This window comes from Pan paniscus, chromosome 11 (genome assembly GCF_029289425.2).
Source record: "Pan paniscus chromosome 11, NHGRI_mPanPan1-v2.0_pri, whole genome shotgun sequence".
In the NCBI taxonomy this organism is placed as follows: Eukaryota; Metazoa; Chordata; class Mammalia; order Primates; family Hominidae; genus Pan; species Pan paniscus.
The window spans coordinates 104,466,128-104,494,067 of NC_073260.2; the positions used below are offsets into that span (position 1 = coordinate 104,466,128).

Consider the following 27,940-nt stretch of genomic DNA (forward strand, 5'->3'; position numbering starts at 1 on the left):
GACACTACTAATGGGCATGTTCACTCTGGGTGGGGTGACTGTTCTGTGGTCATGAGCTAGGGGCCCTGCCTGGTGAAGAGTGGGAGTGGGGGTTCCCAGGGAAGAGGGGCTGGACTCCTCTTTGTATGGTGGCTATGGTGTGCTGGAGGTGCCTGGGTAGTGCCTTTTATCCTTTCCCCAGGCTGAGAGCTGTTAGGGCAGTAGCACTGCAATTGCAGTGGCACAGGGGTTGTGGTTTGACTCTAAGATTTCCTCCTTGGAGAAATGCTGGTCTGCCTCTGTGGTGATCAGACAGAGGCAGAGTGGTTGTGCTGGAGTCCCAGGTTGGATAGCCCTCCCCAGTGAGAAGTGTGGACCGGAACCGGGACCAGGACCTGTATGGAGAACAATCTGGTAACTTTTCCATGAGGTGGGTGTTCTGTGCTGGGGGTCCAGACCAGTCTCTGGTCCCTGCAGACTCACCAGAGCCTGGAGACAGCAAGGGCAAGGGCTGTGAAACAGCAAAGAGGACAACACACCCCTCCCACTGGGAGCTCTATCCCAGGGAGTTGCAGAGCTGCTACTAGCTCAATAGCCCCAGCAGGGGATGGCTGGAGACCCAGGCTGGGGGAACCCACCCAGTGAGAAGCTATGGGATCAGGGACCCACATAATAGTCTGACCACTTTTCTTTAGGGCGTTGCAATATGGTGGGAGTCTATTCCAGTCCCTAGTCACCTTGGATTTTCCAGTACCTGAAGGTATCAACAGTGAAGGCTGTGAAACAGCAAAGATGGTAGCCTGCCTCTCCCTCTGGGAGCTCTGTTCCAGGGAATTACAGACTTGTTGCTGGCCCAAACACACCAGTGGGGGAGGCTGGGGACCCTGATGCAGAGGTCCTGCCCAACGAGGAGGAATGGGATCAGAGACCTGCATAAAAAAATCAGTCTGCCCCCTTTTTTTGTAGAGTAGCTTTATTGCTATGGGGGGTCTGCTCCAACCTCCAGTCACTGTGGACTCTCCAAAGCCCAAAGGCAACAACAGCTAAGGATGCAAAACAGCGAAGATGGTGGCCCATTCTCCCCTTTGGGAACACAGTCCCAGGAGGTTTGGAACTGCTGCTGACTGGAAAACCCTGGTGGGGATGGTTGTAGACCTAGGCCGGGAAATTCTTCCCAGTGAAGAGAAATAGGATCTGGGACCCACATAAAAAAATAGTCTGGCCACGTCTTCCTAGAGCTGCTGCACTGTGTCGGAGGACTGCTCCAGTCCCTAGTTGCCTCTGATTCTCTAGAGCCCAAAGGCAATAACGGCTAAGGCTGCAAAACAGCAAAGATGGCAGCCTGCCCCTCCCTCTGGGAGCTCCATCTCAGGCGGAGGTAAAGCTGCTACCTGTGGCTGGCCAGAGTTCTAAGCCAGTGGATCTTATCCTGTGAGATGCCATGGAAGTGCGGCCTACCGCCTGTGGCTGCTCAGCCCCTGGATTCAGCCCCTTTCCTAGGAGTATGTATGGGGGTCTAACCTCCTGATTTGCTGGAGTTGCAGCCGCTTTTCCTGGGAAGCCCAGGTATCTAAAGCTCCTGTGGTTCCATGTGAACCTAAGAGGCCTCTCTTCCAAGACTCTACATATCTCTACATGTCAGACTGAAGGTCCTGGTGGAGTGGATTCACGAGGGGATCTCCTGACCTGGGGTTGCAAAGACCTGTGGGAGAAGCATGGGTCCCTGGATCGCTCACTCACTCACCGCTTCCCTGGGTAGGGGAGGCTCCTCTAGATCCATGTTGCTCCCAGGAAGGTGGTCGTCCTGCCTTGCTTTTCTCCATTCTCTGTGGGTTGGGTTGTTTTCTTGATGAATCCCAGTGCATGTACCTGGATGTTTCAGTTGAAGGTGTTGTACTTACTCACTCCTTCCGTTTCTCTCCATGAGAGCAGTGCACACTAGCTGCTTCTAGTCAGCCATCTTGGTCAGCCTCCAACACATCTGTTTTGATCTTGCTAAAATCAAGTAGGAAAAAAGAAAGGCCAGCTCTAGAACATCCAAATAATAGATGTTAATTTTATATAATTTTTGCCTCCTGTGGAACAAGACAGGCTTTCATGGTAGAGAGAGGAAATATTATCTCTCTTTGAGATTTGAGCAGTTGGATCTATACTTTGAGAGCAGATTTACACAAATTATTTCTTGAGTGGTGAGTCTAATTTTGAGGCTGAGATTTCACATGAGGCCTGATATATGAGCCCCAGAGATCAAGTGTATCTTGAAAACCATATCATTTAGATTTCTTGGCTTCTGTTTACGTTCCTATTGTTAATATCTATTCTTATGTAAACATTCCATTCTTGTTTTAGCTGTACTATAGAAAAGCTGAAGAGGATCAAGAATCTTCCCCAGTATCATCAGGGTTTAGAACAATGTCTGGCATATAGTAGGTGCTCAATAAATATTTATTAATGAATTAATTAGTTAATGTCCACATTTGGGACCAGAATGAACTAATGTCTGTCTCTAACTTCCAATCCTCAGACTAGCATGAGGGGAAGAGCGGGGAGAAAGGATAAAGCTCTGCACAGAATTCAGGCAAGAGCCAGGTATATATGGTCCAGCTGCCATTTCCACATGGAAAATATAATCTTCACAGCCACCTTTGAAGTATCTGAGTTGTATTCTATTTAGGAAGGTGGTCATTTCCTTGCAACATCATTCTAGGGAAGAGCATAGATGGGAATATGTGTAGGGGCCTGTGTGTCAAAAACTCAAATAACCTCTTGTAAGTGTGGCTCAAGACAAGGCTCATGCATATAACTGCAACACCAGTGAGTGTCTTCTTCAGCTGCTCCAGATGCTCTGGGAGAAGGTTCTCACGGGCAGGAACAAAAAGAAAAGCATAATAATTTTCTCAAATAGCTTAGTATTTCCTAGGCTTTGGGAACTAAGTGGTACAAGAAACTAAGAGGCACACCAAAAAGAGGCAACAGAGGAGCAAAGGTTAGTGACCTAGAAATAGATACATGAGGCTGAGACAAGACTCAGACTGTGACGATAAAAACAAAACCTGTGAGGGGAGACCCCACAGCCAGAGTAGTGTTTATCAAAAAACTCGGTTGGGCACATCCACTTCTCTTGACAAGGGAACTGTCAGAGGCCAGTGGTTAAGGAAGTGACACAGCAAAGGCCACTATAACAAGATCAGGATTCTACCCTTTGCTCCTTAGTCAGAAATCCATAATAGGCAAACACAAACACATTAGGGTTTGGAGGCTGGGGGCTCAAGGTGAGTCCTGTGCTATGCAATGAATCTCGAGCCTCAGGGTCCCAGGAGACGGGGGTGAGCAGCCCTGAGAAGGTGCACTGGAAATATGGGCCATGTGGTCCAATAAATGAAACAGTGGAGAATGGGGAGGATGGGCTATTTGAGAACACCAACAATATACAGAACAACAGCAATATCAAGGACCAAATCTGGGTCCTTGGTGTTGCTGGAGAGGAGATGTTCAAAGGCTGCCATTATGAACATATTAGGAGATTTTTGATGGACTTGACTCTAACAAAGAGTTTCTCTGAGAGGGAGGAGCAACAGTGTCATCTGGTTTTATGCATCCAGTGAGCTCTGATGAAGGAGGACATGGGAGATAAGCAGTGTGCAATTTGCAGGGAGCATGGATCTTTCTGGGCAGAAAATCCTGCCAATAGAAGTTAAATCAACTCTGGACTCTCACTTTCCATGCATTTGCTCGACTATATTCAGGTTAAATTGGAGGGAAAAAAAATTTCAAAGGGAAAGCAGTAAAAACACAGGTTTAAAAAAAATTAATGTAGTGAACAAGTCAGGTTTTTAATACTAATGAGCATTGTTTGATGTCTGTATGTCTGAGCAAAAGCATATTTGAAAAAATTTTGGAAACTATTATGGGCTCATACTGAATATTTAATAATCAAATACAATAGCATAGTTAGCATTCAAATACACTATTGTAAATTGGAAACATATATTAATACAATAAAATTTTGCCATTTACTAGCTGTAACAGTGAGATGGTGAACTGAATGAGTAGAAAGAAAATTTACTTTCCATTTTGTACTCTTCATGCTACTTAAATATTTTGAACAGCGTGCTTATGTAATTAAAATGTTAGTCAAACAACGCTATTATAGTCTAGGCTAGTCCTAGAAATAATGAAGAATTGAGAACATTTCTATTTGGAAGCATCATTCTCTTGACTCTCTTTCCTCTAGATCTTACATCCCCCATCAAAACCTTTATCCTTCATATTAGAATGTAAGTGCTGATAAGAGTTTGCATAATGAAATTTTTATTCATTAATAATTAAAGCCTTAAGCTAAAATAATTCAAAACAGACCTTGAGGCCAGCTGCAGTGGCTCATGCCTGTAATCCCAGCATTTTGGGAGGCTGAGGCAGGAGGATTGCTTGAACCCAGGAGTTTGAGACCAGCTTGGGCAACATAGGGAGTTACTGTGTCTACAAAAATATTTTTAAAAATTAGCTGGGCATAGTGGTGCTCTCCTGTAGTCCCAGCTACTCTGGAGGCTGAGGTGGGAGGACTGTTTGAGCCCAGGAGGTTGAGGCTGCAGTGAGCTGTGATCATGTCACTGCACTCCAGGCTAGGTGACAGAGTGAGACCCTGTCTCAAAGCAAAACAAACAGAACAGACCTTGAGACTTGCCCTGTCTTTTGCAGAAAAACTACAGATGTAATAACAGAAGCAATCCTTTCCCAATCTCCTGTAGCTCTCAAAACCCTCAACTGTACACACAACCTCTTAATATCTTTCATAACTAGATTCCTGAAAAGAAGAATTTTTTTTCTTTTTCAAAACTGAGCATAATCAGGCTCATGGTACTTTCATTGTTAAAGCCCCTTGGTTGTGATCTAGGGGAATATGTGAGAAGCTGAAGGTGTAGAAACTGAACTGAATGAGTTGCATAGAAATAATGAGCCTGGGGTCAGAGTTGGTGCTACCCAGGGAACAGCCAGACTACTTTCATGGTCAGCCTCCAGCAGTGAATGAGGTCTTGTTACCCAGTGGTGTCTGGGGAACTGTCTCACTCTGGAGAGTCCACTGAGGTGGTGGGATATGGTGAATGTTTAATAATAAGTTCTGTGAAAGAAAAAAGGAGAGGGGTGGGAGAGGGGTGGGAGAGGGAGGGAGGGAAGGAAAGGAAAGGAAAGGAGAGGAAGGAAGGAGAGGAAGGAAGGAAGAAAGGAAGAAAGGAGGGGAATTCTGATTTGTAGTGTTTCCCAATTGTTATGGCCAATTTCAGCCTCCCAAGCTCACATCAGGTCGTTGAACCTGGAGTGGGGAAGAGATGTACACCATTGGCTCTCCCTAGCCAGGACAAATCAACTGTAGCACACCACTACACTTGAAGTATGCTACTTGAAAATTTGTTTTAACAACATGATTGTGTAATTAAAATGTTAGTTATTCAGCTTTCAGGTACCTGCTGAGAAGCTCACCAGGTTTAACTTGGCAACACTATCTTCTTTAAGTGAGTTACAGGCTTCTGTGGGCCGTGAGAAATGATGCTTTTTGTAAATCTCCTGCTCCACAGTGAAAAGCCAAGATCTGCTGCCTAATGAGGTATTATTTTTGGAGGCAAGCAAGCAAGCTCTGACCATTGGGTTATTATTTGCAATATTGCTCTGGAAACCCATTACCAAAGGAGCAATAGGTATATGGAAAGGAAAAGAAATTACTTTGGCTCAGAGCTAACAGTGTAACAGCGACATCAAACTAGAGGAAACGGGGTCTGGGATCCTGTGCATCAATTGGTAGGTAATAAGAGCCTGAACTCCTAAAGGAGAAACCCACAGTAGAGCCCTGCATTAGCATATGCCAATTTATATCAGGCTCTAATGTAGGCAGAGAGGCTCCTAAATGAATAATTGCTGAGGGGGCAATGGTGGGAGTCATCTTGCGAAGAGATGTTTTATTTTTTTCTCTGGCCACTGCAAATATGAGCTTAATAATCCTTTTAATGGGTACTGTGTTATCATAAAATAATCTAAATGCTACTAAATGGTATTTAAAATGATTTCCAGACACTGGCAGACTTGACTGAATGGCAATTCGCTGCTAATGCATCTCTAGTACAGCATGTGAGAAGCACGGTAATGAGGCCACATTGTTGGGATTGAAATCCTTCACCATGGTTATTTTTGCTTCCAACTTTGACCCCCAGCCAGTTTGTGGCGTTCTGCCTCACCTCTCACTTATTTCCACCTTTTTTCAGGTCCCTGTTCAGACCTGGTCTATGACATGAAAAGCATGGTGTCCACTGTTTTGTTTCCATTTGCTCATTTGGTCAGTTGTAAGGTGCAGCGCAACTGCTGGGAAGGTGGAACTGGAGATGCAGGCAGTCCTCCCTGAAGCCCCAAAGAGCAAGTAGCTAGGCTGAGAGGCTAAAAAGAATGAAAGGTATTAGCAATGCACTTTTGTTCATCATGTCTCTCCCCTGAGTATACGTACTCCAATCACATAAGGTACAGTGGAAGTTGAGGTTGAAACAAAAGTTTTGGAAGCTCTGAATTCCTCACTGAATCATGTGCTGCCTGAGTGAGACATACAAGGAGATATGCTTAATGTCCCCGGCACTGTAGTATGACACTGAATGGTTTATCAGCACCCTGGAAATCAGGGCATTCATGCCAAGGAAAGGCACATTGCCTGTGTGTTTCTCTATTGAGACACAGAATAATTCAGAGAGGAGAGAGACACTGTTTATATTAAAAATGCTTTATTTGGGTAGCTTTTTTGAAAGGAAGATAATGGAGTGCTTCCAGGTCTTAATTTTTGTTGTTGTTTGTTTTTGTTTTTCCTGTGGTAAATTGCACATAATATAAAATTCTTGTTTTTAGAAATAATTTGAAATCAATTCCAAGCTACAATCTCTGCCTCTCTTGCTCCCCCACCATGGGGAATAGAGGTGGGAAGCACAGAGCATCTTCCACTTTCCTTTCCAGATTACAGCAAAATGTCAAGAAGTGGTAAAGGAGGGCTGGAGGCACAAGAACATTTACATCTCATGCTGCTGACAGGCAGCCAGCTGGTGATGGTGCCTCAGAGCAGCCATGCAGAGAGAAAACCACCTCAGAGCATGGGAGGCTGGTGGGATCACAGGCCACCATGCTCCTGGCAAGGATGCGATGAGAATAGTGGATTTGGAGAACAGCAAATCCGCTACCTTGAATATCACTGACAGAACTCTGCAAATAGACATTGAATAAACTTGGAGAAGAGGGTCATGTGGATCCTTCCAAAACACTTTCTCCATGTGATTTTCCTGAAGAGGAATTAGCCAAAGAAGATAAGGACCTGGATCTCCCACACAACTGAGACAATGCACAGGCATACAAAATTGGGGTTAATAAGGGTGAGTTATCCCAAAAAAATACCGTAGCCTGCTCAGACAAGCACTCTGGTTGAGGGTATCAAGTTTGTATTCTTAATTCCTGGAATGTTGTCAATTAATGTCAAGTAATCACCAAATAAAATCTGAGTCAACTGGAACAGAGACTTAAGCTACCTCATGCTATGGACAAATTTATTTGGCATAAGATTGATGGAGCACATGAAATTCACTCACCTCATCAAGCCAGGGTTTCAAAAGTCAAAATATTTTTCAGGTTAGAGTGAGAATCCCCTGAAAGGTGATGAGGGATGGCTGGAATTAACCCAGTAGTACATATCAGGGCTGAGGGAACAAAGCTACAATACAATCCATCTGAGGAGGAAATTTTCCCTTAGGTTAGGGAAATAACATTAATTAGAATATTTATGTTGGGTTTAGGTTATAAATTCAGGCATAGAAATTTCTCTTTCCATCCCCACCCAATGATATCTGAGGAATATGAAAAATATAGGCCAGTAATGATTAAAATTGTGGCTGTCATCTGTTGAGGTCCTCTCAAACCCTGTGACAGTGACACTGGGAACAATTCATTTGGAAGAGAATTAGGTAACACATGCCCTTTGACCTACAGGTTCCATTTCTTTTATTATTATTATTATTATTATTATACTTGAAGTTTTAGGGTACATGTGCACAATGTGCAGGTTTGTTACATATGTATACATGTGCCATGCTGGTGTGCTGCACCCATTAACTCATCATTTAACCTTAGGTATATCTCCTAATGCTGTCCCTCCCCCCTCCCCCCACCCCTCAACAGGCCCCAGTGTCTGATTTTCCCCTTCCTGTGCCCAAGTGTTCTCATTGTTCAATTCACACCTATGAGTGAGAACATGCGGTGTTTGGTTTTTTGTCTTTGTGATAGTTTGCTGAGAATGATGGTTTCCAGCTTCATCCATGTCCCTACAAAGGACATGAACTCATCATTTTTTATGGCAGCATAGTATTCCATCGTGTATATGTGCCACATTTTCTTAATCCACTCTATCATTGTTGGACATTTGGGTTGGTTGCAAGTCTTTGCTATTGTGAATAGTGCCGCAATAAACATACATGTGCATGTGTCTTTATAGCAGCATGATTTATAATCCTTTGGGTATATACCCAGTAATGGGATGGCTGGGTCCAATGGTATTTCCAGTTCTAGATCCCTGAGGAATCGCCACACTGACTTCCACAATGGTTGAACTAGTTTACAGTCCCACCAACATTGTAAAAGTGTTCCTATTTCTCCATATCCTCTGCAGCACCTGTGGTTTCCTGACTTTTTAATGATCGCCGTTCTAACTGGTGTGAGATGTTATCTCATTGTGGTTTTGATTTGCATTTCTCTGATGGCCAGTGATGGTGAGCATTTTTTCATGTGTCTTTTGGCTGCATAAATGTCTTCTTTTGAGAAGTGTCTGTTCATATACTTCGCCGACTTTTTGATGGGGTTGTTTGTTTTTTTCTTGTAAATTTGTTTGAGTTCATTGTAGATTCTGGATATTAGCCCTTTGTCAGATGAGTAGGTTGTGAAAATTTTCTCCCATTTTGTAGGTTGCCTGTTCACTCTGATGGTAGTTTCTTTTGCTGTGCAGAAGCTCTTTAGTTTAATGAGATCCCATTTGTCAATTTTGGCTTTTGTTGCCATTGCTTTTGGTGCTTTAGACATGAAGTCCTTGCCCATGCCTATGTCCTGAATGGTATTGCCTAGGTTTTCTTCTAGGTTTTTTATGGTTTTAGGTCTAACATGTAAGTCTTTCATCCATCTTGAATTAATTTTTGTATAAGGTGTAAGGAAGGGATCCAGTTTCAGCTTTCCACATATGGCTAGCCAGTTTTCCCAGCACCATTTATTAAATAAGGAATCCTTTCCCTATTTCTTCTTTTTGTCAGGTTTGTCAAAGATCAGATAGTTGCAGATATGCGGCATTATTTCTGAGCACTCTGTTCTGTTCCATTGGTCTATATCTCTGTTTTGGTACCACTACCATGCTGTTTTGGTTACTTTAGCCTTGTAGTATAGTTTGAAGTCAGGTAGCATGATGCCTCCAGCTTTGTTCTTTTGGCTTAGGATTGACTTGGCAATGCAGGCTTATTTTTCTTTCCATATGAATTTTAAAGTAGTTTTTTCCAATTCTGTGAAGAAAGTCATTGGTAGCTTGATGGGGATGGCATTGAATCTATAAATTACCTTGGGCAGTATGGCCATTTTCACAATATTGATTCTTCCTACCCATGAGCATGGAATGTTCTTCCATTTGTTTGTATCCTCTTTTATTTCATTGAGCAGTGGTTTGTAATTCTCCTTGAAGAGGTCCTTCATGTCCCTTGTAAGTTGTATTCCTAGGTATTTTATTCTCTTTGTCCCTGCTTGCAGATGACATGATTGTATATCTAGAAAACCCCATCGTCTCAGCCCAAAATCTCCTTAAGCTGATAGGCAACTTCAGCTAAGTCTCAGGATACAAAATCAATGTGCAAAAATCACAAGCATTCTTATACACCACTAACAGACAAACAGAGAGCCAAATCATGAGTGAACTCCCATTCACAGTTGCTACAGGTTCCATTTTTGAGAATTTATCCCACAGACATACTGTGCTTGCCAAGTACATGAAGATGTATGTATACTGCTGTCATTGTTCCGTTATTCAAAATTGCAAAATAACAGAAACAAACTAAATGTCCTGTTACAGGGAGGAGTTAATATGTTTGTGGCCAATGTGCAGTATGTCCATGACATATTAAATGGAAAAAATAAGTGGGAAAACAAAATAGTATTTCATTTGCATTAAATAAAAGGAAAAGCAAAGCATATGTATGTTTATATTTGCACAGAAAATTGCAAGAAAAGTAACGCAAAAAACTGTGTATGTTTACATTCAGAGAGGTAGTTGCATGGCTGTGCAACTTTAACAAGAGTATGTTTTCCTAGGGGTGTCATAACAAATTACCAGAAATTTTGTGGCTTAAAGCAACATAACTTTATTTTCTCAGAGTTCTGAAGGCTGGAAGTCCAAAACCAAAGTATTAGCAGGGCTCTCATCCCCCCTTGCCTCTTCCAGCTTCTGGTGGCTGCATAACTCCAACCTCTGCTGCTGTGTCTGTGTTTTCCCTTCTTCTGGCTGCTGTAAGGACAATTATCATTGGATTTAGGGCCCACCTGGATAATCAGGATGATCTTATCTCAAGGTTCTTAATTATATCTGCAAAGACTCTTTTTCTAAGTAGGTCACATTCACATGTTCTAGGGGTTAGCATACGAACATTTCTTTTAGAGGTCACCATTCAATCCACTACAAAAAGTTACTAGTGTTTTAAGACATGAATATTCCAGGAAGTATAATTATACAAAGCTTATTAGAAAGCACATACAATTCTTCATTTCTATTTATCTATGTCCCTTTTTCTTCCTAAGTATTGATTGAGGGCTGCCATAGGGAATGCTTTTTGATGAGGATTGGGATAGGGAGGCATTCTTTTGGAGGAAAGATTCTTTAGGTTATGGCAACCTGGAGAGGCGGCTCTGAAAGGTCAGAGCTAAACTGGAAGGCATAAGAAAGAGGATGGTTGCCCAGCTTAGAGCTGAAGGAGTAGCCAGAAGGGAGATGGAGGTGGGTGGAATGGTTCTGGAAGCAGCTTCTCCACAGTCATGGCCTGCCTGGATGGGATTGTTGTGGCTTTCACACAGCTACAGTTATTGAAGCCTATTTCTGGTTTGTGGAAGGGTGGAAGGGAGACAAGATAAACATGACCATCTTGTTCTTGTACTGCTCACAGTTCACTTCAGCCAGTGGGGAGATGGTCAAAAGCCCCAGAAACCTATGCTGACCACTGAATCAGGCTCTGAAGTGGGTAGGGCAGTCTCAGCTGATGCCGCCATTCTAGTTAACTTCTCTGGCACCTGCTCTGGTTGGGGGTTGGGGAGTGGGGGTGGGGAAGTGGGGAGGCTGGAAGAATTGGGCAGTCCTTTAATAGCAACAGAAACAAGCTGATGAGGAGGTTCTGCTCAGAGTTGCTCCCACTTCCTACAGCAACTATGGAGTGCACAGTCTGGCACTGAAGCCTCTCAGGGAATTCTCTGCGTTGGTGCTCTTCCAAGAAAAAGGGGCAGCCTATAGGTTAATCAAGCATTTTTTTCTCAAGTGCTACTGAAAGACCAAGTGTAAACCAGTACCAGAAAGTATCCCCCAACCCCATCCCAGAGCTGTGCCAGCCCTGTGCCCACCCTGTGCCCCTCCTCACCAGCATCTGCACATTCCCTACATATTCTCTTTAGTGGAGCCTAACCTCTAGTTCTAATATAGTTCTAATTTAGTTTGCATCTATGATATATTTTCCTGTCACTTGGGAAGGGATGTTTTACAGATAAAATGGGTAGAAAAGTCACCCTATTTTTTTTCACTATTGCGGGTTATCTGAGAAGAAATAAACAATCAAAAAACCAGAAAGGATTACCAGGGATGACTTGGGAATCAGAGTTGTCAAGCTTGCAACTATCACATGCTCTTGGGAGCTTTCTCAAGTAAATAGTGGTTTCTTCTTCTAAATTCTTAAGGTGCAAAGAATGATTAACTCCTTGGTATTAATTCTGGTCAAGTTTAGTATGAGACCCTAGAGGCACTTCTGAGCTTCTCCCCATCTAATAGCTCCCCAGAAAGCTGGGGGCAGCCAGTAGCAGCAGGTGCTCATCTGAAAGCTGGTCTTCTCTTGGGACTAAAGAAGGGGCCCCACACTGTAGAGCGCCGACTGTGAGGTAGAACACAAGTGCCTCTGGAATTCTAGCTACTTTATTTTAAAACATTTTTTTTATTTAAGAAATAAATTGTATTATGTATATTTGAGGTTTATGAAGGAATGTTATATATGATACATGTAGATAGTAACATAGTTACTATAATGAAGCAGATTAACATAGCTATCATCTCACATAGTTACTTTTTGTTTTTTGGCAAGAGCAGCTGAAATCTATTTAACAAAAATCCCTAACACAATACAATTTATTAAGTAGTCTGCGTGTTCTATATTAGATCTCTAGACTCCTTCACCCTACATATCTGCTACTTTGTATCCTCTGACCTACATCTCCCCATTTATTCCTCACCACACTCTCTGCCCCTGATTACCACTTTTTTATTCTCTATTTGAACCTTTTTTTAAAAAGATTTCACATATAAGTGAGATCATGCAATTTTTTTTTCTGTGTCTGGTTTATTTCATTAGCTGAAGGCCTTCCATGTCCATTCATGTTGTGGCAAATGGTAGAACCCCCTTTTTAAGGCTGAATAATATTTCATTATATTATATATACAAATATATATAAATGTGGTATATATATGATATATATATACATATGATATGTATATATATATCACATTTTCTTATCAATGTGCCTGTGTCCCCATGTGCATTGCAGCAATATTCACAATAGTCAAGATACGGAAACAATCTAACTACTTTTTTTTGGTACTTTTCTCCACCTGCCCCTTTGTGGCTCCCTATCCCCCAGCCCAGGAACTTGCTCTTCCCTTTAGCTCTCTGTATTCATTTCCTAGGGCTCCCACAACAAAGTGTCACAAAGCAGTTGGTTCAACATTTATTTTCTCACTGTTCTGGAGGCTTACATCAAGGTGTCACAAGACCATACTCTTTCTGAATCCCGAAGGGGAGTCTTTCTTGCCTCTTCCCAGCTTCTGATGTTTATTGGTGCTCCTTGGCATCCCTTGGCTGGCAGTTGCAATTGGCCTCCTTCCATCCCTGCCTCCATTGTCACAGGGGTTCTCCCTTCATGTGTCTGTCTTCTGTAATCAGAACTTCCTGGCAGTAGGAAAAGCATCACACCAGGAGAGTCAAGAAACTGGGTGCCAATCTCATTCCTATCACATTGAGTAGATGGGTGACTTTTATAAACTAGGTAGCTCTCTCTAGTTTTTTATCATCTAGGAACTAAAAATGATTTCTAATGCTCATCTAACTGTGAAATTCTAGGGAACTTTTTGCTTTGACTCTTTTGCTCAGTCTTGAATTTTTATGTGTCATGTAGCCGGCCCTCTGTATCCATAGGTTCCGCATCTGTGAATCCCACCAAATGCAGCTCAAAAATGTTCAGAAAAAAAAAGAATGATTGCATCTGTACTGAAAGCATGCAGACTTTTTTCTTGTTATTATTCCCTAAACAATAGAGTGTAACAACTATTTACATGGCATTTGCATTGTGTTAGCTATTATAAGTAATCTAGAGATGATTTAAAGTATACAGGAGGATGTACATAGGTTATATGCAAATACGACACCATTTTATATCAGGGACTTGAGTATCCATGAATTTTGCTATTTGAGACAGGTCCTGGAACCAATTCCTCATGGATGCCGAGGGATGACTGTATTAATTTTACAACAATTTCTCTTAAAATGGGTGGCGGGTGGTGGTAGAAAGTAGGCAATTTTTTTCCAGCAGTGTTTACTAGTAAAGGGGAATATTTGGGGATGAAGTAGTGCAAGTGTATCCCCCCTGATTGTTCAAGCAAGCCATGGAAGAATGCTAACAAACAGAGACCCTGGGGAGTGTAAAATTTAAAAGCAGAAGGGAGTGAACCCACACCTACAAGCCATCTGATCTCCTACTCATAGCCTATAAAAAGGGTGAAGGAGGGAAGTGTGAGGTGTGAATTGCAGTCCACATTGCCCCTTTGGGTCACCCTACAGTCTAACAATGTTGGGCTTGATTGGCCATCCACAAGTTAGGGGTGATGTAAAAGCCTAATGCTTAAAATTACAGTCTTTGGAGTCCAGTGACACAGATTCACATTTGAACTTTGCTGCTAACTAGCTTAGGAATATGACTTTGCAAGGTTATCCAGTTATTCTAAGCCTCCATTTTCTCATCTGTAAAATGGAGGTAATAATCCTATCAGAGAGTTGTCCCAAGGATTAGATAAAATATGTAAAGCACTCAACATGGTGTTAGGCACATACTAATTGCTCACTGGCTGACAGTTTTATCATTATTCCTGTTCCCAATTTCATTTCTACTTTGCTGTTAACAGTTAATATGAGTTATTTCCAGGCTGTTAAAAAGCAATAAAAGTAGTAAGGCCAAAGTAGTGACATGAAAAAATATTACATAAAAAAGATACTGAATTTCATTTGGATTTAGTTCAACAGAAAATCAGAATTTTAGAGCTGAATGGAGCTTATACATTTCCATTATTTCTTACATGCAGAAACCAAGGTTCAGAGAAACTTGTCAAAAATCACATAACATATTAGAGGCAGAGTTAGGACTACAAGCCATAGCCCCTGTAGCTCATATCCTAGAGTTTTGTCTGTTGCAGTAGGAAACCTGATTTCCAAGAGAAGGCAAATGATAATAGAAAAATGGAAGCATTATTTATAATTTAGAATGTTAGAAAATATTTTAATATTCTAATCTTACTAGATCCTTGCCAGCACTATAGGGGCAGCATATTAAATAGCAGCTTGATCTATATTGACCTGTGTCTTCTACCAGAAAGAGACCTGAATAAAGCAACTACAAAATAAAAGCTGTTCCCCTCCCCCTCACCCCCTTCCCGTCCGTCCCTCCCTCCCTCCCTCCCTCCCTCCCTTCCTTCCTTCCTTCCTTCCTTCTTTCCTTCCTTCCTTCCTGCCTTCTTCTCTTCCTATTATTTCCATGAGGCTACTGGGCATGACCTAATAAGAACTGCCAAATTATAGCTGCAAAATGGTTGCCAGCAATACCATTAATTGTCCTAAATGAAACAGATAATAAATTGTTGGACTCCATGGTTAAGTGGCAAGGATGTGAGCCTTATAAACAGTATGTGTGCATTGAGCAATGATGCCATGTCAATTTCTTAGGCACACACACAAAGCAATGAGAACAGAGTATTAGTGCTTAATTGATAATGTTAGAAAATGAAAGCTTCCCTGGAGGTGTGAAGGAAAAACACTATCATTTGTGAGGACTCATACCACAGTCTCCTGCTGGAAATTATTGGCATTAATGGCATATAAATCAGAATTCTAATACAGAGGTTATAATGTGTTTTCTGAGAAGCAAATACTGATAATATGATGGACCAGTGGGTAGAGCTTCAAATGAGAATTCTTGAGACCTGGATTTTGATGCCAGGCTTCTACTGTCTTGCTTTTTTCATAATTCTGGGTAGCTCAGTTTCTCAACTTGTTTTTCTCTAAGATTCCTAATCTTCAGAACAATAATTTTCTCCACAAGGATATGTGTGTGTATATATACATACATATATATATATATATATATATCTCCCCACAAGGATATATGTATGTGTGTGTATATATATATATATATACACGCACATATACACACACAAATATACACACATATATGAAGTTTGTATTAGTATTATGCACATATACATACACAATGTATACATATATGCATATAGAAAAATAATTTTCTCCATTAGATTTTCTGCAAACTCTAGAAGGATGAGAATTTTAGTTTAAGATCCTAAGACTTTATGGAAAAAATGGAAATGGTGAATGAGTTTTAACGAGACCTGTGGAAGTTAAATATACACATATTAATATCTCTGAAAACATTAAAATGGTACATTACATATAATAAATGACATTTTAGGCAAAATGTCAAAACTTAGGCAAAACTCTAAGATATGGTCCCCTATATTTCCACCCCCTGATGTACACACCCAGTATAATTCCCTCCCCTTAAGTGTTGGTGGGATCTATGAATAGAATGGGATATCTGTGATTAGGTTATGTTACACGGCAAAGGTGAAAAGATTTTGAAGATGAAATTATGGTCCCAAACCAGTTGACTTTTGAATTAATTAAAAGAGATATTATTCTGAGTGGGTCTGACTTAATCAGATGAGCCCTTTAAACAGAGCATCTAGAGGTCAAAGATAAAGAAGCCAGAGACGCTCTCCCCAAAACACCATAACTTCTACAGCTTGAAGAAGATGCAATCTGCTAATAACTATGGCTTAAAAGAGAATCCTAAGCCACAGATGATACTCCAGCCCCAGACAACAGCTTGATCACAGCTTGATGAGACCTGAACAGCAGACCCTGCTAAATTGTGCCTGAATTCCTGACCTACAAAAACTGAGATAATAAATATGTATTGTTTTCAGTCATAGCATTTGTGATCATTTGTAATACAACCATAGAAAAATTGTATCTTAATCTAGTTAGTGGGGCTGTGTATAATGTATCTTAATCTAGTGAGTGGGGCTGTGTGTGATGTCTCTGTGTTACTTTCCTGTAACCTCTATAACAAATCAGCACAAACTTAGTGGCTTAAAACAAAACATGTTTATTCTCTTACAGTTCTGGAGGTCTGAAGTCCAAAATCAGATTCAGTGGGTTAAGGTTAATGTATTAGCAGGTCTGCTTCCTTCTGAATGCTGTGAGGGGAGAATCTGTTTCCTTGCCTTCTTCAGCTTCTTGTATTCCTTGGCTTATGGCTCCTTTCTCTGTCTTCAAAGGGTGAGACTCTACTCTCTACTTATATCATTACATTACCCTCTCCTCTGACTCTGACTCCTCCTGCATCTCTCTTAAAAAGATCATTGCGATTACATCATGCCAACTAGATAATCTAGGATAATCTTCCCATCTCAAGATATCTGACTTAATCATATCTGCAAAGTCTCTTTTGATATGTGATATTATGATTATATATTATATACAGATCACAATATATTATATAGATCGCTATATAACCATATACATATATATGGTTTTGTCCATAGTTCCTAGATAAGAACTCCCATAACAGGGAGTTACAGTCTTTTATTATAATCCTCGGGTACTTTAGGCCTCAGAAGCAGGCTTCAGGAAACAAAATCTTTCTGACCTTCTCTTGTCCTCCTTTCACCCACTCAAGGCAAGACTCTAATCTGCTTGTGGGTCATAAGACCCTCATTGCACAGAGGGTCCTGCCCCATACTCTGGAGGAAGGAATGTTGCACAGAGAGACCAAGAAGGATCTAAACAGATAGGCGTTGCTGGGTTTACATCATACACTTCTTGTCCAATCACATTTTGACACCATTATCCATGCTTCAATCATAGATAACCTATGAAGTCTCCATGAAAGGCTTAAAGGACAGGGTTTGGGAAGCTTCCAGAGAGCTTAGCACGTGGAGGCTGGCAGAAAGGTAAAGAACAACTCATCCACCTGCCAGGAGGGTGGCACACCCTAAGTCCACAAGGACAGAAGTTCCTGTGCTTGGGACCCTTCCAGACCTTGCCGTCTGTATCTCTTCATCTCCTTGTTTATTTGTATGCTTTTAAATATCCTTCATGATAAATCAGTCAGCCAAAGTAAGTGTTTCCTTGAGTTCTGTGAGCCGCTCCAGCAAATTAAACCCAAAGAGGAGGTTGTAGGAACCCCAACTTGAAGACTACTGGTCAGAAGTTCTGGAGGCCCAGATTTGCGACTGCAGTAGACACCAGCTGCGTGTCCACAGTTCAGTTCTGAAACTGTCTATCCAGAGATAGTGTTGGATTCCACAGGTTGGGGGCTTGGTTCCACAAGACCACCCAGTTTTCCCCTCTAGTCGTCTTCTGTGTTGATAATTGTTCTGGTGGTATAAGCAGAGGAAAAACATGGTTTGAGAGAGTTTTTCCTGAAACACCATATAATGTAACATTTATAAATTCTGAGGATTAGAACATGGACACATGTTGGGGGGCATTATTCATCCTACCACAGTCACCCTCAAGTCTTCAAAGAGTCACATCCATTGCACATGCAAAATACATTTCCTCCATGCCGAGCTCAAAGTCTCACCATTGCACTGTTGTTTTGATCATGAGACAATTCTTTGAGAGAAGAGTAAGGCATTGTTCATGGTAGTAATGATGGAAATGAATGGAAACCCTGAATCCCCTACCTCTTCTAATGAATGGAACTCCAATATCTCAGTTCTTTCTGCTCAAGGCTTTGGCAGACTTGCTGGCTCCATTATTCTATCCCACACTGTTATAAAAAAAACTACCTGAGACTGGGTAATTTATAAAGAAAAGAAGCTTAACTGGCCCACAGTTCTGAAGGCTGTGCAGGAAGCATAGCAGCTTCTGCTTCTAGAGTGGCCTCAGGAAGCTTCCAATCATGGTGGAAGGCAAGGAGGGAGTGAGATACTTCACATGGCCAAAGAGGAAGAAGAGAGAGAATGGGGAGGTGTTACACACTTTTAAATAACATCTCACAAGAACCCACTATCACAACAACAGCATCAAGGAGGATGGTGTTAAACTATAATAAACCACCTCTATAACCCAATCACCTCCCACCAGGCCCCACCTCCAACACTGGGTATTACAATTTGACATGAGATTTGGGCAGGAACATAGATCCAAACCATATCACTGGCCATGACAAATATTTGTACAGACACCCTGGGAGTATTCTCTCTACCTTTTCTTAGAAAGCATAAGGTTTGGGCTAATCAATCTTGTTCTGAAGGTCTATTTGTAAATCCTTAGAGGGTTTTTGAGCATTAATCCTACCTTGTTCTGAGGGTCTATTCTTAGGTTATCCTAATGATCTTGCATAAAGTACAATCTTTAAGTAGCATGCCTTTATAAACTGATTTTCATGAAGACTTTGCCTCTGCTGTTATTCTGTGCAAAGTCCTAGATGCTTTAGCAGTTAGCAGGAATGCTGTGCTGTGCCAAAGCACACCGCCTTTCTAACCTGAATATGCTGCCTGCGGTTTCTTTGGTTCATTTACAAACTCAGTCATATGAACAATGATGGCTCCCTGAAAATATAATCGAAACAACCTGTTTATGAGACAAAGCTGAGCTTATTTTTACAATGATAAGAGTAATAAATGGTGATAAAGCAAATACTTGTACAATTGCCAGCCACTACCTTGACAGAATCTTAGTGCATCTCAGAAGACAGAGAGCAAAATCGAGACATTTATTGAGTTTTAGAGTCCTGTTTAAGGCAGGTTTTTCAGTGTGGAGGCTTGATTAGGATTGGGTAACAATCATAATAAGTTAGGAATTGTGCACCCAGCAAGGCAGATTTAGAGCCAAGAGGTTCAAAGAATCTCGGAGAATGAGAAGTTGTTTCAATTGTTTGATGCCATTGATTAAAGAGTTGGACAATTTAATGTTCATTTAAAGGGCTTTTAAAGGAAGTTTCTGAAATAAATAATAAATAATAAAAAAAGTCAAAGATTTTCCTGGAATAATAAAGTCATACTGATGAAGACGGTGGCATAATAAGGTCATGTTAATGTAGACAGTAAGTTGTGTAGATACAGATGGTTTTGGTTTTTACAACAAATATTTTCTGAACACATACTAGGAAGTGGTGGAAATACAGTGGTGAATAGAAGGGACATGATAGATACTGAGAGTCCACTGAGGAGACAGATAAGTAAACAGTCATTTATAAGAAAACTTTGGTTACATAAAATAATATGGATGAATCTTACAAATATAATGTTGAGTAAAAAGCAGGAACAAAATAATGCGAACAGCATAGTGCCATTTCTATACAATGTAAAAAGAAGATCATAAGGCAACTGAACTGTATTACTTAAGGATGTATACATAGGTGCTGAAAATAAAAGAAACTAATTATTTCCATAGATATCAGGATAGTGGCTACCTTCGGAGGGAAAGAGAATTGTGATCTTTAAAGGATGCCTGGATGGTTTTGGGGTGCCAGCAATGTTCTGTTTGTTGACCTGCATTGTAATTATACAAGTATTTGCTTTAGGACAATTTGTTAAACTGTACATATAAGTTTATACACTTTCTGTTTGCATGTTTATAGTTTATAATAAAAATATTTTTTAAATAGCCAATTATATATGGTATTATTTTATAAGTGCTGTCATGGGAAGATTACTGAAAGACCAATTGATACTAAAGCAGTACTTTATGGAAAATTTAAATCAATATAGGAGGCGAAAATTTACATTTGATAAAAATTTCTTAAAAGCTAATAAAACGATGTAATTCTGTGCATATGAAAGCATCCCTTACTAAGTTCAGCAAAGTGTGTAGAGTTGAATTTACATAATTTTAATGTAATGTTTTCAATCAAACATTTTGGTGGTTGCTTGGATAAGGGAGAAGAAAAAGTCAAGGATAAGAGGCTTATCAAAGTAAACGTATGTTGGGATCATTGCTGGAGTAGGAAAAACAAGAGTAGTTTTGGGAGGTGAAAAGAGGATGAGTATAGTTTGGAACATTTTGAGTTTCTTGCACTCTTGGGATATCCAATGGAGATGTGTAATCAGCTGTTATATTTGTAGGTTTGATGCATCAGTGAAAGCTGTGAACTGGAAATAAAGAACTAGGAGTCATCAGAATAAACATGAAAAATTGAAACCAGAAAAATGAGTAGGGCCGTGAGAAGATGAACAGGCTGACAGCAGGATCAGTTCATTTTCAAAACTTGTCCATATTAGTATGAGAAAGAGCATGGCCATTGCTACCTCCTTTCAGCCCTAATTTGGGCAGACAGTTGAAACAAATCCCCTGTATTTTAGGGTCATGACACTTCCACGGAGACATCATCCAGCACCCCCAAGCAAGAGCAACTCCCAGGGAATACCACTGAATCACTTTATTTCTAATTTATGGCAATATAAGTATCCCCAAAGCATTTATTGAGAGACTTAGCTTGAATGTTACCAGTTGTTCAGGAGGCAAGAGTTTTAGAGTTTTGTTTAAGGCAGGGTTTTCAGTGTGGAGGCTTGATTAGGATTGGGTAGCAATCATAATATGTTAGGATCTGTGAACCCAACAAGGCAGATTTAGAGCCAAGAGGTTCAAAGAGGTACAATAATTGGGTGAAAATTGTAGTCAGAATGGCTATTATTAAAAAGTCAAGAAGGCTAGGTGCGGTGGCTCACACCTGTAATCCCGGCACTTTGGGAGGCCAAGGCAGGTGGATTACGAGGTCAGGAGTTCACAATCAGCCTGGCCAAGATGGTGAAACCCCGTCTCTACTAAAAATACAAAAAATTAGCCAGGCGTGGTGTTGGGTGCCTGTAATCCCAGCTACTCAGGAGATGGAGGCAGATAATTGCTTGAACCCAGGAGGCGGAGGCTGCAGTGAGCCAAGATTGCACCACTGCACTCCAGCCTGGGTGACAGAGCGAGACTCCGTCTCCAAAAAAAAAAAAAAAAAAAAAAAAAGAGTCAAAAAATAACATATGTTGGTGAGGTTGCAAAGAAAAAGGAATGCTTATGCACTGTTGGTGGGAATGTAAATTAGTTCAGCCACTGTGGAAAGCAGTTTGAAAATTTCTCAAAGAATTTAGAGCCACCATTTGACCCAGAAATCCCATTACTGGGTATATACCCAAAGGAAAATAGATAGTTACACCAAACAGACACATATGCTCATATATTCATTGCCACACTATTCACAATAGCAAAGACATGGAATCAACCTAGGTGCCCATCAGTGGTGGATTGGATAAAGAAAATATGGTACATATACACTGTGGAGTTCTATGCAGCCATAAAAAAGAATGTAATGACGTCCTTTGCAGCAGCATGGATAAAGCTGGAGGCCATAAACCTGACTGAATTAATGCAGGAACAGAAAACAAAATACTGCATGTTCTCACTTACAAGTGGGAGCTAAACACTGAGTACACCTGGACACAAACATGGGAACAATAGATACTGTGGACTACTAGATGGGAGAAGGAGAGAGAGTGTGAGTAGAAAACCTACCTATTGGGTACTGTGCTCCTTACCTGGGAGCATACCCATGTAAGAAACCTGCACATGTACACCCTGTATCTAAAATAAAAGTTGAAAAAAATTTAAAAATCAGACATAGAATTAAAATAACACAGGAGGATATGGTCACCACAGAATATGAAGACCAAGTCTTCTTATTGTCCTAAGGGCCTTACTTTATTTTAGCCCCATCCTGTCACTAGTGTTTGATGCAAGCATCCTGGGACATCATGAAGAGTTCAAATTATGTTTAAAATATCATGTAATAGTTCTCTGAAACCCTTTTTTGGAAGTTTAATGGAATGCATTATAACTAAGTAAACACTGTTTAAGAAGGCAAAGAAATGAATAATATATTTGACAAAGATTTTAAAACCTGTTAAAATCTAAAATAACATCTGTTTAATAAAAAGAAACCTTTGATATATAAAAAATACCATCTAGAACAAATTGTTTCCTGAGACTTCAAAACTGTAAACATTTTCCTGTTATCACTTTTATTATTGATATGTTTCAGGTGAGTGTGTTAAATGGGTTGGAATTATGTGAATGATTTCCTTAATGTCTTCTTTTCCTTGCATGTGGGGACCTAGATCACTCCAAACAATTAGCCTTTGAGGTCACTTCAACAGAAACAAGTCATTACCTGTTGCTTTAAATAAGAGTTTAACAAGCTTTTAGAAACCTGGGGACTCAGAAACACTGCTTAAGTCATTTTGCTGAGGGGAGGTAGTGAGTGAGTGTGGGCTATTTTTATTTCCAAAACTATATTTCTTTACAAAGGATTCACTCCCAGTAGTCCTTTTTAAGCTGGGCAACTTCCCTGAACTAAAATACCATTTAATTAATACCCATGTTCCATAAATTTTTTATGCTTCCATTTTGCAAAGAAAGATAAATATGTCATAAAGCTGGGCTGTGCAGATGGACAGAATTCTCTTAAAGTAGGTCCTTAAAAAGCGGAATATGGATATAGACACAGAGTGAGACAGTCAAGTGTCAAAAGAAATCTGTCGGCTTTTTAGCAGTTGAATAATTCAGAAGATGTGCATTAAGCCAACTTCTTAATTTCCCGTTTCCCCCCTTTCTAATTCTTTCCTTTTCATCCTGTGATCTTTCTTCTCTCTCCCTCAAAGCTATTTGTTGCAGAGATGCCCTGGAAAGCAGGTGGTCTTCCTTATATGACAGCATCTGCTGCTCAGAATGAGAGCCTGAAGATCTAAAGGCAAAGGAAATGAAACCGCAGTGCTATAAATGCCTTTTTAAAAATAGCCTTGTTTTTTATTATTTTTTGTTGAATCAACTGGAACATTTTTATTGTTCACAATAAAGCAAATTGTCTAAAGGCAATGATCCTCCTCCCTTTATATTTCTGATACTAGGGTTTGTTTTATTCCCAGTCATTTACTGGATCAGGTTTCTTCCCTAAGATTTTACAAATGATGTGGGTGGCTGCAAACCCTCTGAAGGTTTTCTAAAGCCATTTGTTAATAATATCCTCTCAGCATTGACTCCAGCCTTTATAGTTGTGATTGTTAGTGAAGCTTCAAGGGCACAGTGGTGTGTTTTTATCCTTCCAGCCCTTGGGGAGAAAAGAATTCCCGGGAGGACTTTTGGCTGGCTTATTATCATCCAGAAACAAGAAATCAGAAAGCCTAAGCTAAAAGGCTGAACATGTTTTTAAACTATTTAAACATGATTGGACAGTGTGGCATATGTAATAAAAAGGAACAGGGGTTCAGGGTTCATATGGACCTGAATTTAAATCCCATATCTGCTACTTACCAAATGTGTAACACTGGTCACTTAAGATTTTAAGCCTTAGATTCTTACCTGTGTATAGGTATAATGTATAATATTAGCTATTTTACAGGCAAAAAAGATTTTTGAACCCCAGTTTCTTGTAGGTATAACAATGTAGGTTATAACAATGCCCATGTCACAGTGTTGCTGGAAGTATTAAATAAAAGTACCTAATGGTGCTTGTCATGTGGGCCCTTGAGAAACGTTAGCTTCCTGTGAGGGTCACCTCCCCTTTCTCTCTCCATTCCTCTGTCCAGTCCACATCAAAATCCACAGGCATTTACAGGATATTGGGACTGGCATTTTTACTCTGTCCTCTGCCTTTTATGGGGAAAGTCTGGATGAGATGGGAACCTGTCCCAGCCTGTTGTGCTGTTGCAGTGAACTTTGATTCACAAGTGAGACCCTTTGTCTTGTCTGGGAGACTGCTGGAAGCAGGGTCTATCTCAGACCCCACTCTTACGCAGAGAGGAAGTGGGGCCACTCGGTTTGGCAGAAGACATTTCCTCTTTGAACCCTTGACCAATCTGTCCTTTTCTGGTTTTCCCCAGAGCTATGAAATGTGATAGTGAGCTGTAGGATTCATTGTTTTAGGACCATGAAACAAACGTTTGGGGTTTGAGAATACAAACACATGTCTCCAGCAGCTCATCGGTTGGATACCAGTTTTGGAATCACACGGATTGCCAGTAATGAAGGTTGTTTGCTCACATTTTGTTCTCACTACTCACTTTCACCTGCCTGTCCCTCCTCTTCTCCTCTAGGCTGGTATCACTTCCCTGCCCCAGGGTGACTGGCAGGCACATCATCTGTCATTCCAGTGGGATTCTCACACTGGGCTCTTTGGATGCATTGACCAGTTCCATGAAACATGTCTTCATGGATTCATATGCATATTGTATGCCTTTTATTCTCTTTAATCTCCTGGCTCTTCCTGATTTCTGCTTTCAGCTTCAGCACTGGGTGCTTGAGATGTCAGTTGGCCAAGAAAGGTAGCCCCCATCTAAATACCTAATGCAGTAAAGGATAATTATCAAATCCATCCGTTGTGATCCTGTTTACATTTCCAGTGGGAAAGTCAGAGAAATAGCTGATTTGAAGAGTATAATTAAGTGCTACAATAAAAGTAAGCACAGTAGCCTGTGTAAATAACAACCTTATCTAAATTTTTTTCTTGGCTTTTTTTTCCCTTAAAAATTTAAATAAAAAATGTACAGCTTTGTTGGGCAATAATTTATTTACCGTAAATTATAATTCAATAATTTTAAGTAAATTTATAAAGATGTGCAAACCCCAAGCACAATCTGATTTTAGAACATTTCCATTTTAGAACTTTTCCCTGAGTTCCTCACAAATCTGTTTGCAATGAATACCCACTCACACACTCCCAGCCCCAGCAACCATTGATCTACTCTCTGTCTTTATAAATATGCATTTTTGTGCATTTCCTATAAATGGAATCATACAGTATGTATCCTTGTGGATCTCACTTTTTTTTTCATTTACCATATTTTTGAGGTCCATCCATATTTTAACATGTATCAGTGTTTGCATTCCTTTCAATTGCTGACAAATATTCCACTATATGGATATACCACATTTATTCATTTATCAGATTGTTAGACACTTGGGTTATTTCTAGTTTGGGGCTATTATGGTAATGCTGCTATGAATACTTATGTTCAAATCTTTATGCATATGTTTTTATTTCTCAGGTAGATTCTTAAGAGTAGAATGGCTGGGTTATTTGGTAAGTTTACGTGTAACTTTTTAAGAAACTGCTAAGCTGTTTTGGGTAGTGGATGTACCATTTTACATTTCCACAAGTAATTGATAAGGATACCATTTTTTCACATACCATTTTAGTTGATATGCATTGGTAACTCCCTGTAGTTTTAGTTTCCTTAATAACTAATGATGTCAAGCACTTTTAAATGTGCTTGTTAGCCATTCACATGTTATTTTGCTCATTTTCTAATTGGGTTGTGTTTCTACTATTGAGCTTTATGAGTTATTTATATATTCCAGATACAAGTCTTTTATTTATTTTTATTTTTTTATTATTATGCTTTAAGTTTTAGGGTACATGTGCACAATGTGCAGGTTAGTTACATATGTATACATGTGCCATGCTGGTGCGCTGCACCCACTAACTCGTCATCTCACATTAGGTATATCTCCCAATGCCATCCCTCCCCCCTCCCCCCACCCCACAACAGTCCCCAGAGTGTGATGTTCCCCTTCCTGTGTCCATGTGTTCTCATTGTTCAATTCCCACCTATGAGTGAGAATATGCGGTGTTTGGTTTTTTGTTCTTGCGATAGTTTACTGAGAATGATGATTTCCAGTTTCATCCATGTCCCTACAAAGGACATGAACTCATCATTTTTGATGGCTGCATAGTATTCCATGGTGTATATGTGCCACATTTTCTTAATCCAGTCTATCATTGTTGGACATTTGGGTTGGTTCCAAGTCTTTGCTATTGTGAATAGTGCCACAATAAACATACGTGTGCATGTGTCTTTATAGCAGCATGATTTATAGTCCTTTGGGTATATACCCAGTAATGGGATGGCTGTGTCAAATGGTATTTCTAGTTCTAGATCCCTGAGGAATCGCCACACTGACTTCCACAATGGCTGAACTAGTTTACAATCCCACCAACAGTGTAAAAGTGTTCCTATTTCTCCACATCCTCTCCAGCACCTGTTGTTTCCTGAAATTTTAATGATTGCCATTCTAACTGGTGTGAGATGGTATCTCATTGTGGTTTTGATTTGCATTTCTCTGATGGCCAGTGATGGTGAGCATTTTTTCATGTGTTTTTTGGCTGCATAAATGTCTTCTTTTGAGAAGTGTCTGTTCATTTCCTTCACCCACTTGTTGATGGGGTTGTTTGTTTTTTTCTTGTAAATTTGTTTGAGTTCATTGTAGATTCTGGATATTAGCCCTTTGTCAGATGAGTAGGTTGTGAAAATTTTCTCCCATTTTGTAGGTTGCCTGTTCACTCTGATGGTAGTTTCTTTTGCTGTGCAGAAGCTCTTTAGTTTAATGAGATCCCATTTGTCAATTTTGGCTTTTGTTGCCATTGCTTTTGGTGTTTTAGACAAGAAGTCCTTGCCCATGCCTATGTCCTGAATGGTAATGCCTAGGTTTTCTTCTAGGGTTTTTATGGTTTTAGGTCTAACGTTTAAGTCTTTAATCCATCTTGAACTGATTTTTGTATAAGGTGTAAGGAAGGGATCCAGTTTCAGCTTTCTCCATATGGCTAGCCAGTTTTCCCAGCACCATTTATTAAATAGGGAATCCTTTCCCCGTTGCTTGTTTTTCTCAGGTTTGTCAAAGATCAGATAGTTGTAGATATGTGGCATTATTTCTGAGGGCTCCGTTCTGTTCCATTGATCTATATCTCTGTTTTGGTACCAGTACCATGCTGTTTTGGTTACTGAGTCTTTTATTTTTATTTATTGTTTTGAGAAGGTCTTTCTCTGTCATGCAGGCTAAGGTGCAGTGGCACAATCATAGCTCACTGCTACCTTGGACTTTTGGGCTCAAGTGATCCTCCCACTTCAGCCCCCATATTAGCTAAGACTACAGGCATGTGCCACCACGCCTGGGTATTTTCTTTTTCTTTTTGGAGAGATGCTGTGTTTCCCAGGCTGGTGTTGAACTCCTGGCCTCAAGCAATCCTCCTGCCTTAGCCTCCCAAAGCACTGGGATTACAGGTGTGAGCCAGCATGCTCAGCCTAGATACAAGGCTTTTATCAGATATATGAATTGCAAATATTTTCATCCACTCCGTGGGTTGCCCTTTCATTTCCTTAATGGTGTCTTCTGAAGCACTCTTAATTTTTATAAAGTCCAGTTTACCAGGTATTTTTTTTTTAATGGCTTGTGCTTTGGTTTTAACCTAAGAACTCCTTGACTAACCAAAGGCCATTCAAATCTTCTCCTGTATTTTCTTCCAGATGTTTTATACTTTTAATTCTTGCATTGAGATTGAT

General features: G+C 40.4%; 1 long non-coding RNA gene across 6 annotated transcripts in view; it reads right to left on the bottom strand.

Annotated features, from left to right (window-relative positions):
* Window positions 1-16,702: 16,702 nt before the first annotated feature.
* LOC117981642 (uncharacterized) overlaps window positions 16,703-27,940 on the bottom strand; it is a 279,710-nt gene continuing 268,472 nt past the window's right edge. For all 6 annotated transcript variants that reach the window (XR_004673227.2, XR_008619761.1, XR_010109165.1 and 3 more), the window contains one exon: window positions 16,703-17,989. This is a non-coding gene — a long non-coding RNA (uncharacterized LOC117981642). The remainder of the gene's footprint in view (window positions 17,990-27,940) is intronic.